We start from the raw sequence: 15,194 nt of genomic DNA on the forward strand, positions 1-15,194 counted from the left end.
TTTATGTTCATCTTCTATTACTTTGGCTAAGTGGCATTGGTGTTGAACTTATTCTATGTTTACAGCGTGGTAGATAAATACTGTCTCACTTCTTCCTCCCCAAATTCCCACTTTAATTTCAGAATGACAAAAAGATGCCTACCAGATTCAGAAAACAAAGTGAACATCTTGAACATGCTGTTGACCGCGTTTTTGTCATGATATCGGAAAGAAGAAGGGCACGTAGTCTACATGGCACTGATGAACAACCACCTCATAATATTCTTACAGCTGCTCTCGAACTGATTAATGTGGTCAAGATGATACTAAACATACTGGAAAGGTAATTCCTAATATCTGGTCTTCTTTAGCCCTAAGACCGTTACAATTTTCCTCTTTCTCTTCAGAAACCTTACATATGGACTGGATTTTATTTCCAAACTATCTTTTCAAAGACGTTTACAGATATTTTATTGATGCTTTGAATATCTCCCTATGATACACAACATAGGTATACAGCTACTTTTAAACGAAGCAGTATTTGATCATCTGGTGTTTTGCAGAAAAAAAAATTATTCATTTTTCAAAAGCAGTATTTGTTTTACAAAGAATTCACTTTGAATTTCTTTAGGTGAAACTCTGAAGCTGCATTTGAAATAATTTTCTTTTCTGCAGTCTTTTAGGAATGCACAAAAGTTGCACCAGACTTCTGAATTACTACATAAGGACTCTTTACAGCAACAAAAACACTTTTTATTCTTTGAATAATAATTAAATTTGGGGTTTTAAGTAAATGAGAGTCAGTCCTGGTTTTAAAACTTCATGTTATTAAGAGAAGGCTATAGAAGTCAAAGGTTAAAGATTTAATAACCTTAGGTTGCATATTAATATTTAAATTTCCTAAGTGTTATTTTGACCAAAAACTATAGTCAACTCTTAATTCTACGCAAAAATGAAACACTATATAGATGCTTACTCCTGGGTCTTTTGCTTCTGCTATAGGAAAACATTAACTCCCAAAGAGGTTAGATAGTGAGAAAAGGGAAGCGTGCTTTTGTGGTTAGGGAGAGAAATATAGAAACTAGAAGTCATTACACATTTCTCTACACATCTTTGTTTCCTGCTGTCTTACTTACCTGTTTTAATCTCCTGTATTGCAATTAACACTTTATTAACAAACCCATTTTGTTCACATAAAGAATGGGTAAAGGGACTGACCCACTTGTTCAAAGCAACATCAAATTGAGTGTTACAGGGAAGGCTTTATCTCTCTGTTGGCTCTAGGGAAAGGTCCTTGTCTTCAGTCTTCCCCTGGTCTAGGAGCGTCTCAATGCAGGGACCCCAGATCCAAAGGATACACTCCACTCCTGGCTCTTCTTGCTTGGTAGTAATGAGGTCCCCCACCTCTTTGCTCACTTCTTTTATATCTCAAAAGAGATTGACTGAAGATACAACTTAATCCTGTAGATTGTGTCCTGCCTCATTAACATAGCTGTCTCTGATAAAGGTTAGGATATATAATACATAAGATAATTACATTAGATCACAAAATGGAGGACAGCCACACAATACTGGGAATCATGGCCTAGGCAAGTTGACACACATTTTTAGGGGACACAATTCAGTTCATAATAGGATCCTTGGGATGAGCCAATGTTAAGAAGGAGAATAAGGAAAAGGATGTTGGCTGGACAGCAAAGATAGACACAGGACTAAATAGTGACAACAAAGAGAAATTCCCAAGATTGAATATAACCTGCTGCACTGATAGTTGAAATTGACAGGATTAGATTTTCTCACATTATTAATCTAATTTCAAAATTCAAAATTCATAGTATTAAGTACAGTTTCACTAAATTCACAATTTAAGGGCATCTTATATGGGTTGCTATGAGTCGGAATTTATGCAACAGTAATGGTTTGTTTTTTTTTTTTTTTGGTTTTGCTCTCATGAGTGGAACCAGGTGAGATTAAAAGGAGATTATATTGCTCCTGCTATATTTTATAATAAGTAGTTTTAAAGACAATTAGTCAAGTTCCTATTTCAGAAATGAGATAATACAAAATGATCGCATATAGAAGCTTTCCAATATGGTAAATTTATGCATTAGTTTAGTATCTTTTTTTCTGATTCTCATAGTCCTTGCTGAAGAACTAAAAAAAAAAATGTGACTATTAAATAAGAGGTATTCATACTGAATACTCTTTTACTAAGCTGAAGCCTCATTAAGAATTTTAAATATGATCTTTGAACACCAAAAACGTTATTAATGAAACAAAGTAAAAAAAAAAACAAAACACAGTGGTATGCCTTGCACTGGGCATGGTTGCCACTAAAACACCTTGGTACTTCCTAATTCCATTAGTTTTAATCACTTCTGATTTTCTGAAGACACCCTAGGAAACTCCATATTTTGAAAGTTGCATCATGGACTCATAGGAATCATTTCTGAGAGTAACATGGATTTTAAGATTGGTCAGGGCTCAGCCAAGTTGCATTTCCTATAAAATAAACTTTCCTTTAGTAAATATCTGGTTAGAGTGTCAATTGGAGGAATCCTCCCCCTTTTCTCTCTGAAACTGAATTATTGTGTTAGTGATGAAAATGATTTCTGTGGTTTATCCTAAAGTTGGTCTTATTTCTATGTGTTTCAAAAACAAAATAAGGGAAAATTCTATTAAAATGTAAATTTTCCCTTAGTTTCGATTAATGTTGAAATTTTATCAAATTGGAATTCAGTCTATTATTTGACCTGAATCAGCTTGGTTTAATAAAATCTATGATATCAAGCCTAAAAATTACTTGTTTTATTAAAAAGGAGGATATAAATCTGGGGAGTCATCTTGGTAATAGAGGTAGTAATTAATTTTTGAGAATTAAAGTTAATTCAGGAGTTTAATTAAAGATATCATCCTGAAAATGAGGGAAAAAAGCTGGCCATCTTATCTGTTTCCAGGAAGAGTTTCTTCTTCTAGCTTTTTTTGTATTGTCCTAAAATTTTCAGTCTGTATAGTGAACTTGAACTTTTTCAGCTGAACTACAGTATAGTAAAGATTGACCTTTACAAGCAGTATAAGCTTGAGTATTCATGACAGAGCTTCATTTTAGTGTAATAGAAGGTACATTTTAAGGTTTACCGTAGAGGTTACGGGTTTTTTTAAGTTTCTAATAATGGTACTAAGTGGAAATGTTAGAGTCTGTTAACTAATATTTCTCTCATAATGTTATATTTCCATTAGTTATTAATATCCTAAGTGGTTTACTAATTCATTGTAGACAGAATTTGTGACAAAATTCATTGGGGATAATATAGCAACTCAAGACCATTTATCCAAGCATAACCACTAGGATTGTACTTAAAAAGACACACAAATTAGCATGTTTCGTACTGAAAGTTAAGGAATGCCATAGGGTGAGGGACAAGGCTCCAATTTCTACAATTTAGGCAAAGTAGGTCAATGTTTTGTTTTGTTTTGTTTTTTGCTTATTTGATAGTCTAGAAGTAGATGAGAAGAGAAAAACTTCCCAGGGAATTTTGCCCACATATTTTATACCCCGGGCAGAGTTACAAGAGATTGTCCTATGGACCCTCACAGTTCTCTTGCCACATAAGTTTTATAAACTTAATTATAAGAAATATTTTGAATAATTGCACACATTCTTATGTGCTTTAGAAAGACTTCCAGAAGTGCCACTTCCATGCAAACACCAGGATATTAGGAAGCCTTACAAATTACTCTTTATTGATAATTCCTAAATAAAACTTCATTTTCCTTATGAGAGTAGCTATGAATTCAGCACTGTAGTGCTTGCTAATTTATTTTACAAATTACGTTCTGAAAAGTGTTTTCATTTTTTGGATATTAATTATATAGATGAAATGAGTAATTTTTTTTTCCAACAAAGCTATGTAGCCTTCATCATCTTCAAATTACTACTGGTGGTTACAAGTTCGACAGATCATACAAGCCTAAGAGCTATGCTAGATAAAAATCATAAAGCCCCAAATTTTCAATTGGCTAAAATGTCTTAAGTAAAGTACATTATTTTTCATTTATGACAAATAAAATGATTTACCAGATATAACCAATCTTTATTTTTCAAGGGATAATCTACTTGTGGATTATAAAGTTAATTAATATGTGCTCCTTTTCTTGCTTCCTTTTGTCCTTTTTCATGTAATCCATTGTACAGTAAAGTAGACAAGGAAAAGAAAATAAATTAAGGAGAGCCCTACTTTGCCTTCCACCCTTTCATAGTAACTTGAAAACCGGAATAACTACTGTAAATTGTGTTCCCACCATCCTATCAGTTTATTAAAGTCCTAGATATATTGCATTGGTCAGCTTCCATAAAAACTTGTTTCTCTTTGATATATAACACTGTTATATGTAGAATTTTACTGACTCTTGACACTTTCTTAAAGTGATCTAAAGTTCTGTATCTTGTCAGTTATCATTTTATATTTCCTAAAGTATAAAGACATGGTATTCAGTGGAACTCAGGTTGATATAATCTCTTTTCATCCCTCCCTGGCAGGCCTCCATTTGATCGCAATGCAGAATTTTCCAGTCTGAAAAACCACCTGATTAAACATATCACATTATTGAAACATTTCTCTGAACAGGTAAGGCATGGTTTTGTTCTACATACATCCTCATATATACTTATTCATCAAGTCCTATAAATTTATCGTTCATAGGCTTATAGGACCTGTCTCATCTTTACCATTTCCAAAGCCCACATGGAAATTGAGGTCCATTTATTTTTAGATCTGGAATATTCATATACTTACCTGATAGAGTTTCTGCCTCCAATGTCTTTTTCAATATGAATTTACCATTACTTATCACTGGATTTTCCTAAATTAATTATTCAGTTGCTCAGAAACCTTCAAAGTCTTACCACTACCTAGTAAACATACAGTAAACTTGACAATCCCCACGTGCATGTCAGTTTGTCATACTGTTAGGGCTTCCATGTTGCTGTGATGCTGGAAGCTATGCCACTGTATTCAAATACCAGTAGGGTCACCCCTGGCAGACAGGATTCAGCTGAGCATCCAGATTAAGACAGACTAGGAAGAAGGACCTGGCTGTCTACTTCTGAATAACAGCAGAGCATTGTCTGGTATAGTGTCAGCAGAAGAGCCCCTCAGGTTGGAAAGTACTTAAAAGACAACTGGAGAAGAGCTGTATGCTCAAAGTAGAGCTGACCTTAATGACTTGGATGGAGTCAAACTTTTGGGACCTTCATTTGCTGCTGTAACATGACTCAAAATTAGAAGAAACAACTGCAAATATCATTAATAATAAGAATATAGAATGTACAAAGTACAAATCTAGGAAAAATAGAAATCATCAAAAATGAAATAGAATGCATAAACATCAGTGTCCTAGGCATTAGTAAGCTGAAATGGACTGGTATAGGCCGTTTTGAATTGGGCAATCATATGGTCTACCATGCCAGGAATGACAAAGAGGAATGGTGTTGCATTCATCATCAAAAAGAACATTTCAAGATCTATCCTAACGTACAACGCTGTCAGTGATAGGATAATATCATATGCTTACAAGGAAGATCAGTTAATACAACTATTATTCAAATTTACACACCAACCACTAAGTCCAAAGATAAAGAAATTGAAGATTTTTACCAACTTCTGCAGTCTGAAATTGATCAAACATGCAATCAAGATGCATTGATAATTACTGGTGATTGGAATGCAAAAGGTGGAAATAAAGAAGGATCAGTACTTAGAAAATATGGTCTTGGTGACAGAAATAATGCTGGAGATCACATGATGGAATTTTGTAAAACATTGCAAAGAATGGAAATTCCAGAACACTTAATTGTGCTCATGAGGAACCTGTACATAGATCAAGAGGCAGTTGTTCGAACAGAAAAAGGGGACACTTCGTGGTTTAAAGTCAGGAAAGGTGTGTGTCAGGGCTGTATCCTTTCACCATACCTATTCAATCTGTATGCTGAGCAAATCCTTCAAGAAGTTGGACTGTATGAAGAATGGGACTTCAGGATTAGAGGAAGACTCATTAACAACTTGCAATATGCAGATGACACATCCTTGCTTGCTAAAAGTGAAGGGGACTTGAAGCACTTATTGATGAAGATCAAAGACTGCAGCCTTCAGTATGGATTACACCTCAACATAAAGAAAACAAAATCCTCACAACTGGACGAATAAGCAACATCATGATAAATGGAGAAAAGGTTGAAGTTGTCAAGGATTTCATTTTACTTGGATCCACAATCAACACCCATGGAAGCAACAGTCAAGAAATCAAACAAAGTGTTGCTTTGGGCAAATTTGGTGCAAAAGACCTCTTTAATGTGTTAAAAAGCGAAGATATCACTTTAAGGACCAAGGTGCACCTGATCGAAGCCATGGTGTTTGCAGTCGCCTCATATGTATGTGAAAGCTGGACAGTGGATAAGGAATATGGAAGAAGAATTGATGCCTTTGAATTATGGTTTTGATGAATATTGAATATACTATGGACTGCCAAAAGAACAATCTTGGAAGGAGTACAGCCAGAATGCTCTTTAGAAGCAAGAAAGACGAGACTTTCTCTCACATACTTTGGACAGGTTTTCAGGAGGGACCAATTCCTGGAGAAGGACATCATGCATTGGTAGAGTAGAGGGTCAGCAAAACAGAGGATGTCCCTCAACGAGTTGGATTGACATGCTCTTATGACCTTCTATTGAGCTGCCTAATTCTGAAATTTTATTGTTAACCTTTTGGATTTCTATTTGCTGTCTCCCTTCGGATTCTTGTAGCCTGTTAAATTTGTCGTTTTGATCTTGTGTTGCTTTCCTGAATCCTCCATTGCGTTGTGTGTTACTTGGCTTGGTCTGAGTTTTGCCTGATCTCCCCCTTATCTCTTGAAGAGCTCTGAATATTAATCTTTTGGATTTTACCTCCGGTAATTCCAAGAATCTCTTTCTCTGGAAAGTTTCCTGGTTCTTTGTTTTGATCACTTGCTGAGTCTACCTTGATCTGCTTCTTTAAGTGATTTGATATTGACTGTTGTCTCTGAGCCATCAATAAGTTTTTTAATTTATTTATTGTATGTTTGCTTACTATGTGCTAACTTTTTGTTTTGTTTTGATATGCCTAAATAGGCTGGGCATGTGAGATACAGTTCTCACGTCCTGTCACCAGGTGGTTAGAGCTGCTACTAGGTGTGTGAGCCCAGGAGTCCATTTAGTTTCCCTTGTGTGGATTCACCTGAGGTTTCCAGGTCGTTGGTCACTGGGTGTGTAGTGCAGACTCTCTCCTACAGTCCTAGATGGGCAGGGCTATGTAGGGGTGATTGGAGAGCAGGCACAGGTATTAGTCTGCAGTATGGGGCTATGTGTTAAGCAAGGTAGGGGTCTGATGGCTGCCCTGAGTGCCTAGGTAGAAGGCGTGTCCCTGTCGCCTAGAGTGTATAGGTGGGTGGGTTTTGCAGCTGAACTCTGGGCTCCCAGTGCTGTTGGCTGTAATGACTGAGAGGCACCAGTTATTCTTGGACCCCTGTCATGGGTGGCTTGGTGGAACGGTGAAACTGCCAGTCCTAAGGCCACTGATTTGGGTGTTTGAGGATCCTGCTTAATGGGCAAGGTTGTGTCAAATGTCACAAATCTGCCACTTCCCCTTGGCTAGTGCAATTGACTTCAGAATATACCCTGTTGTTCTGTGCTAATGATGGCCTATGCTGCTGAAATGAGCCCACACAGGTCTAGGTAGAGGTGAAGGGCATTCAAAGTCCATGGACCCCTTATGCCTGTGCCTAGGCAAAGGGGCAATGCCTGCCCTGGATTCCCAGCTTAGGGAGCGTGGTGATTTTTTAAAGCTGGGAGACTCGTTTGGGCACGGTTAGTCCTGAGTACCAGGCTTAGAGAAGTTGGCAGGTTTTTTTTTTTTTTTTTTTTTGTCATTGTTGTTTGTTTTCCCTAAAGCTGTGAGACTGGTTTTGGCACAATAGCTCCTGTTTCTGGTTTAGGGGGTGTGGCAATTGTTGAATACTGCCAGACTGGTATTGGAGCTCAGTGGGGAGGGGTATGGGTAAGGGGGAAAGAGGCATTTCTCCTCTATGAAAGTCTCAGAGAGGATGGGATTATTTTGATCCCATGTGTTATTTTAGATGCTTGCGCTTAACATTTGTAGATCCAGTGCCACTTAACCCTAGCTTTAGAGGCTTGTGCAGACTCTGCTCAGTCTCTCCTGATGTGGTGAAATGTGTCCTGAGTGCTACTGCTTGTCTAAGCCCACGTATGTCAGCTGATCCATCCCGCAGGGTGCTGGCTAGCTCAAGTCTGGCACTTCTCTGATGCTTCTGAACTGTCTTTCCTTCTCCCTGCTGCTTAGTCTGACTCCTCAACTTTCTCTTTGATCTTCATGGCTCCTAGATTGCCATATATAATCAATTCACTTGTTTTTTTTTGGGGGGGGTTTTTGTTGTAAGAGGGACCACGGGAAGCATGTGACTGTTCTGCCATCTTGACCCTGCCTCTGTGTAATAAATATTTGATGGTGATTAAGCCATACCAAGAAATCCTGAAACAGTATTATCATAGGTATTGTGTCTATGTGAATTATGTTTTTTTTTTAAATCAGAAAAGGTCACAGGGGAATTTTATTCCTTTATGCAAAGCCTCAAAATTAGACTGCTACTTCCAGCAAAGTCACTCTAGATTCTTACAGACAAATCATCCCACCAAGAACAACTGGAAAATCTGGATAAAACAAAATAAAATAAACTCTTCTGTTTGAAGGCATCAAAGAGATAGTTAAGACAAGCTGGATTTGAGATCCCACAATCCCATAGAGAAGGGAAGCTCAGAGAGCTGTGCCTTATATTTAGTACTATTTTTATGCCTCAGGTATTTATGCATTCAAAATTGGTGACCAAGAAGCTGGAAACCTGAGCAGAAATTCGTGGATGAAACACTGAGAAGCTGAGCAGAGTTTTCATTAGGTATAAAACCAATAGCTGAGTTAAAAAAAAAAAGTTATTCATGGCAGGCCAAGTTTTTTGTGAGGACCTATGAAGGGCTACACACTAGGAGTAAGGGTAAACCACAAAGAGATCAGTCCTCCCAAAGACTGAAACTCAGCTTTTAATCAATTAAATCCATCATTAGATGAAGTTGATCTATCCCTACCCTAACTGCCTGACAAAATCAAAAGTAAATTCTCTCTGAACAAAGATAACATTATCAAAAGCCTTTAATTATCTTTATAATTTTTCACACACAACATCCAGCAGTCAATGAAAACTTAAGTGGATAGCAAAAACAAATTAATTGAAAATCAAGAGAAAAAAGAAACACGCCTGTCTTAGTTATCTAGTGCTGCCATAACAGAAATACCACAAGTGGCTGGATTTAACAAAGAGAAATTTATTTCCTTACAGTAAAGTAGGCTAAAAGTCCAAATTCAGGGCATCAGCTCCAGGGGAAGGCTTTCTATCTCTGTTAGCTCTGGAGGAAGGCCCTTGTCCTCAATCTTCCCCTGGTCAAGGAGCTTCTCAGGTGCAGGGAACCCGGGTCCAAAGGACACACTCTGCTCCTGGTGCTGCTTTCTTGGTGGTATGAGTTCCCCAACTCTCTGCTTGCTTTCCTTTCATTTGAGAGATAAAAGGTGGTACAGGCCACACCTCAGGGAAACTTCCCTTACATTGGATCAGGAATGTGACCTGGTAAGGGTGATACAATCCCACCCTAATCCTCTTTAACATAAAATTACAATCACAAAATGGAGGACAACGACATAAAACTGGAAATCACGGCCTAAGTTGATACACAGATTTTTGGGGGGATGTAATTCAATCCATGACAACACCCATCAAGAAGCTGTAGATATTACCATTATCATTCATAACCTTTAAAATAACTGTGACTGATAACATCAAAAATTTAAATGAGAATATGTAAAATGTTAGCAGAGTTCTTAAAAGTATAACAAAACCAAATAGAGATATTTGGACTAAAAAATATTATAAAATTAAGAAGTCAAATAGGTTTAAGAACAGACAACATAACTGAAGAGGAAACAGTGAAGTGGAAGATAGATCAGAAGAAAATATTGAGATAGTGGCATGGAGAAAGAAAAGAATGAAAAACTATAGAAAAGAGCATAAGGAACATATGGGACGTGGTGAAAGGTTTAACACACAAATAATTGAGTCCCAGAGGACTGAGTAGAGCAGATGGGGCAGATGCAATATTTGAAGAGCTAACAACAAATAATTAAAAATATGAATTGAATTCATTAAGCTACAGACTCAAGAAGCAATATGAACTCAAAATTGGGTGAATACAAGGAAAACTACACTTTTAAATATCGTAGTAAAACTCCTCAAAATGAAATTGAAATATCTTAAAATATGTCAGGGAAAGATAAATACATACTGTCTTATAATAGTAATGATAAGATTGATAAGTGGCTGGCAGAAAAAATGTAAGCCAGAAGAAAAAGAATAATATCTCCAAAGTACAGAAAGAACATAATCACCTATCTAGAATTTTATACCTAGCGAAGATACCCTTCAAAGCTGAGGTGAAATAAGGACATTTCTGGACAAACAAAAACTAAGAGAATGCATCACGATCAGACCAGAAAACAAAAATACCAAATTGAATTAATTCCAAAGAGGGAAGTTAATACTTGATGGAATGACAAAGATTCAGAAAGAATAAAGAGAAGCAGAAGGGAAAAATATATGGATAAAACCTAAAAGAATGTTAACTCTATAAAATACTAATATTGTGGAATTTCAAATACACATGGAATTAAAATACATGGAAAATACCATAAAATGGAGTAAGGGGGTAAATAGAGTTAAAAAGTTTTCACATCCTTGCATATTCTTGGAAGCCCTGGTGGCATAGTGGTTAAGTGCTACAGCTGCTAACCAAAGGGTGGGCAGTTTGAATCTGCCAGACGCTCCTTGGAAGTTCTATGGGGCAGTTCTACTCTGTCATATAGGGTCGCTATGAGTCGGAATCAACTCAACAGCACTGGGTTTGGTTTTGGTTTGCTTTGCATATTCTTGGAAATCAGAGTCATATTTTGTAACTTCTAGGGTAATCCCTAAAGTAATGGTAAAAAGATTTATAAGACATTAATAGAATAAGGAAAAGCAATAATAACAATAATGATTACTACTTCAAAAGAAGAAAAGAAATGAGAGGGAAAGAAACATACAGAAGGTGGTGCAAAGCAAATGCAAATAGTGATATAAAAGACAAAAAAACAAGCCCATTGCCATTGAGTTGATTCCAATTCAAAGCAACCCTATAGGAAAGAGTAGAACTGACCTATAGAGTTTCCAAGGATTGGCTGGTGGATTTGAACTGCTGACCTTTTGGTTAGCAGCCAAGCTCTTAATCACTGTGCCACTGGGCCTCCAACAAAACAGTGACATAGTAGATATAATTCCAAATATATTAGTAACTACATTTTATATGAATGCACTGAAAACTTAGACAAAAATTGTCAGATGGGACCAAAAACAACAAGAACTTTATGTTACTTGCAAAACACGTTGCTTGATACAAGGATACAGAAAGACTGAAAGTGAAAGAATAAAAAAAGATGCACCATACAAACTGATTTTAAAAACTGGTGTAGTTGTTCTAATATCAGATGAAGTAGATTTTAAGGCAATGACTTAGTTAGCTAGTATTGTCATACCAGAAATACCAAGAACAGAAAATTATTTTCTTACAGTTCAGGGACCTAGAAATCCAAATTCAGAATGTGAATTCTTTGGTGTTCCTTGGTGTTCTTTTGCTTGTTGATGGATCCTCACATAGTATCTGTCTTCTCCCTGTGTGTGTCTTGGTGTCCATTCTGCCCTTTCTGTAACTCAGAAATGATTAGGTTAAAGAATCACCCTACTGTGGTGTAGGGTATCACTAACATAAAGAAAAATACTATTTCTAAACAGAATCATATGTACAGGTACATGTATTAGGATTTCAACACGTATTTTTCTTGGGAAACAATTTAACTCATTACAGACCAAAAGCCTTATAATAAGAAGGCATGAAGAAATAAATCACAAGAAGATTCTCATGAATATAGATGCAAAAATTCTCAACAAAATTCTAGGCAATACAATTCAGCAGCATATCAAAAAAATAATACACCATGACCAAACAGAATTCAAAAAGGTATGCTATGATGCTTCAACATCAGAAAATCAATCAACGTAATCCACCACATAAATAAAAGAGAAGAATCACATGATCATCTCAATCAGTGCAGAAAAGGCATTCGACAAAGTCCAACACTCATTTCTGATAAAAACTCTCAAAAAAATAGATGTAGAAGGGAAATGCCTCAAAATAATAAAGGGCATCATTCTTAATGAAGAGAGGCTGAAAACATTCCCCTTGAGAACAGGAACAAGACAAGGATGCCCTTTATCACCACTCCTATTTAACATTGTGCTGGAAGTCCTAGCTAGAGCAATAAGGCAAGAAAAAGAAATAAAGAGCATCCAAATTGGTAATGAAGAAGTAAAACTGTCCCTATTTGAGGATGATATGATACTGTACATAGAAAACCCAAAAGACTCCACAAGAGAACTGCTGGAACTAATAGAAAAATTCAGCAGAGTAGCAGGATACAAGATAAACATAAAACACTCAGTTGGATTCCTATACACAAATAAAGAGAATGATGAAAAGGAAATTAGGAAAACAATACCATGTATAATAAAAAAATAGCCCCCCCAAAAAAAAATACTTAGGAGTAAATCTAATCAGGGATGTAAAAGACCTATACAAAGAAAACTGCAAAACACTACTGAAAGAAACCAAAAGCAATCTACATAAATGGGGAAACATACTATGCTCATGGATAAGTAGGATCAGTGTTGTGATTCTACTTATCCATGAGCATGGATAAATAGAATCACAAAGCGGTTTGTGTTCTACCCAAAGTGATTTACAAATACAATGCAATCGCGATCCAAATACCAACAGCATTCTTTAAAGAGATGGAAAAACTAATCATTAACTTTATATAGAAATGGAAGAGGCCCTGGGTAAGTAAAGCACTATAGAAGAAGAATAAATTAGGAGGACTCGCACTACCTGACCTATGAGGAACCTACTATACAACTAAGGTAGTCAAAACAGCCTGGTACTGGTACAATGATAGATCCATTGACCAACGGAACAGAATTGAGAACCCACATGTAAATCCATTCACCTATGATCACCTGATCTTCAACGAGGGCCTAAAACCCATCAAATGGGGAAAAGACAGTCTTTTTAACAAATGGTGCTAGCAAAACTGGATGTCCATCTGCAAAAAAATGAAACAGGACTCATACCTCACACCATACACAAAAACATTCAAAATGTATCAAAGATCTAAATGTAAAACAAAAAATTATAAAAATCTTAGAAGAAAAAATAGGATCAATGCTAGAGGCTGTAGTACACAGCATTAATGGGATACAAACCATAACTAATAGCACACAAACTCCAGAAGATAAGCTAGATAACTGGAATCTTCTAAAAATTAAACACTTATGCTTATCAAAAGACTTCACCAAAAGATTAAAAAGAAAACTTACGGACTGGGAAAAAAATTAGTTTTGGCCATTACATATCAGACAAACGTCTAATCTCTAAAATCTGCAGGAAAATCTAACACCTGTACAACAAAAAGACAAATAATCCAATTAAAAAATGGGGAAAGGAAATGAACACCAAAGAAGACATTCAAGTGGCTAACAGACACATGAGGAAATGCTGGTGATCACTAGACATTACAGAAATGCAAATCAAAACCATAATGAAGTCCCATCTCACCCCAGCCTTACTGGCACACACAAAAAAAAAAAAAACCAGAAATAACAAATGGAGAGGCTACGAGGAGATCAGAACTCCTATGCGCTGCTGGTGGGAATGCAAAATGATGCAACCATTTTGGAAAACATGGATGGTGCTTCCTTAGAAAGCTAGAAATAAAAATACCATATGATCTAGCAATCCCACTCCTAGGAATATATCCTAGAGAAATAAGAGTCATCACACAAATAGACATATGCACGCCCACGTTCATTGCAGCATTGTTCACAATAGAAAAAGATGGAAACAACCGAGATGCCCATCAGCAGATGAATGGATAAGCAAACTGTGGTACATACACAATGGAGTACTTTTGCAATGATAAAGAACAATAATGAATCTTCAAAGCATCTCATAACATGGATGAATCTGGAGGACATTATGCTGAGTGAAATAAGTCAATCACAAAAAGACATATATTGTATGAGAACACTAATATAAAGACTTATGGAAAGATTTACACACAAAAAGAATTAATCTTTGATGGTTATGAGGCAGAGTAGTGATGGGGGGTGGAAAAACATCAAATAGACGATAGGTAAGTGGTAACTTTCGTGAAGCTAAGACAGTTCCCAGCACTGGAGAAGCCAGCACAACTTGTACAAAACAAGGTCGTGGAAGCTCCATAGACACATCCAGACTCCCTGAAGGACCAAATTACTGGGCTGAGGGCTGTGGGGACCATGGTCTCGGGGAACATCCAGCTTAATTGGTATAACAAAGTTTATAAAAAAAAAAGTTCTACATTCTACTTTGGTGAGTAGCTTCTGGGGTCTTAAAAGCCTGTGAGCGGCCATCTGAGATATTCTGCTGGTCTCACCCCTTTGGGATCAAGGGAGAAAGAAGAAAACTAAGGACACAAGGAAAAGATTAGTTCAAAGGACTAATGGATCAAAACTGCTAAGGCCTCCACCAGACTCAGCCCAGTACAACTAGATGGCGCCCAGCTACCACCACTGACTGCTTTGACAGGGATCACAATAGAGGGGCCTGGACAGAGCTGGAGAAAAATGTAGAATAAAATTCTAACTTGTAAAAAAAGATCAGACTTACTGGTCTGACAGAGACTGGAGAACCCCTGAGAGTATGGCCCCTGGACACCCTTTTAGCTCAGTAATGAAGTCACTCCCAAGGTTCACCCATTAGCCAAAGATTAGACAGGCCCATAAAACAGAACAAGACTAAAGGGGCACACCAGCCCAGGGGCAAGGACTAGAAGACAGAAGGGGACAGGAAATGTGGTAATAGGGAACCCAAGGTTGAGAAGGGAGAGTATTGACATGTCCTGAGGTTGTTAACCAATGTCATAAATCAATATGCATACTAACTGTTTAAT

Source organism: Loxodonta africana, chromosome X (assembly GCF_030014295.1).
Source record: "Loxodonta africana isolate mLoxAfr1 chromosome X, mLoxAfr1.hap2, whole genome shotgun sequence".
NCBI lineage: Eukaryota > Metazoa > Chordata > Mammalia > Proboscidea > Elephantidae > Loxodonta > Loxodonta africana.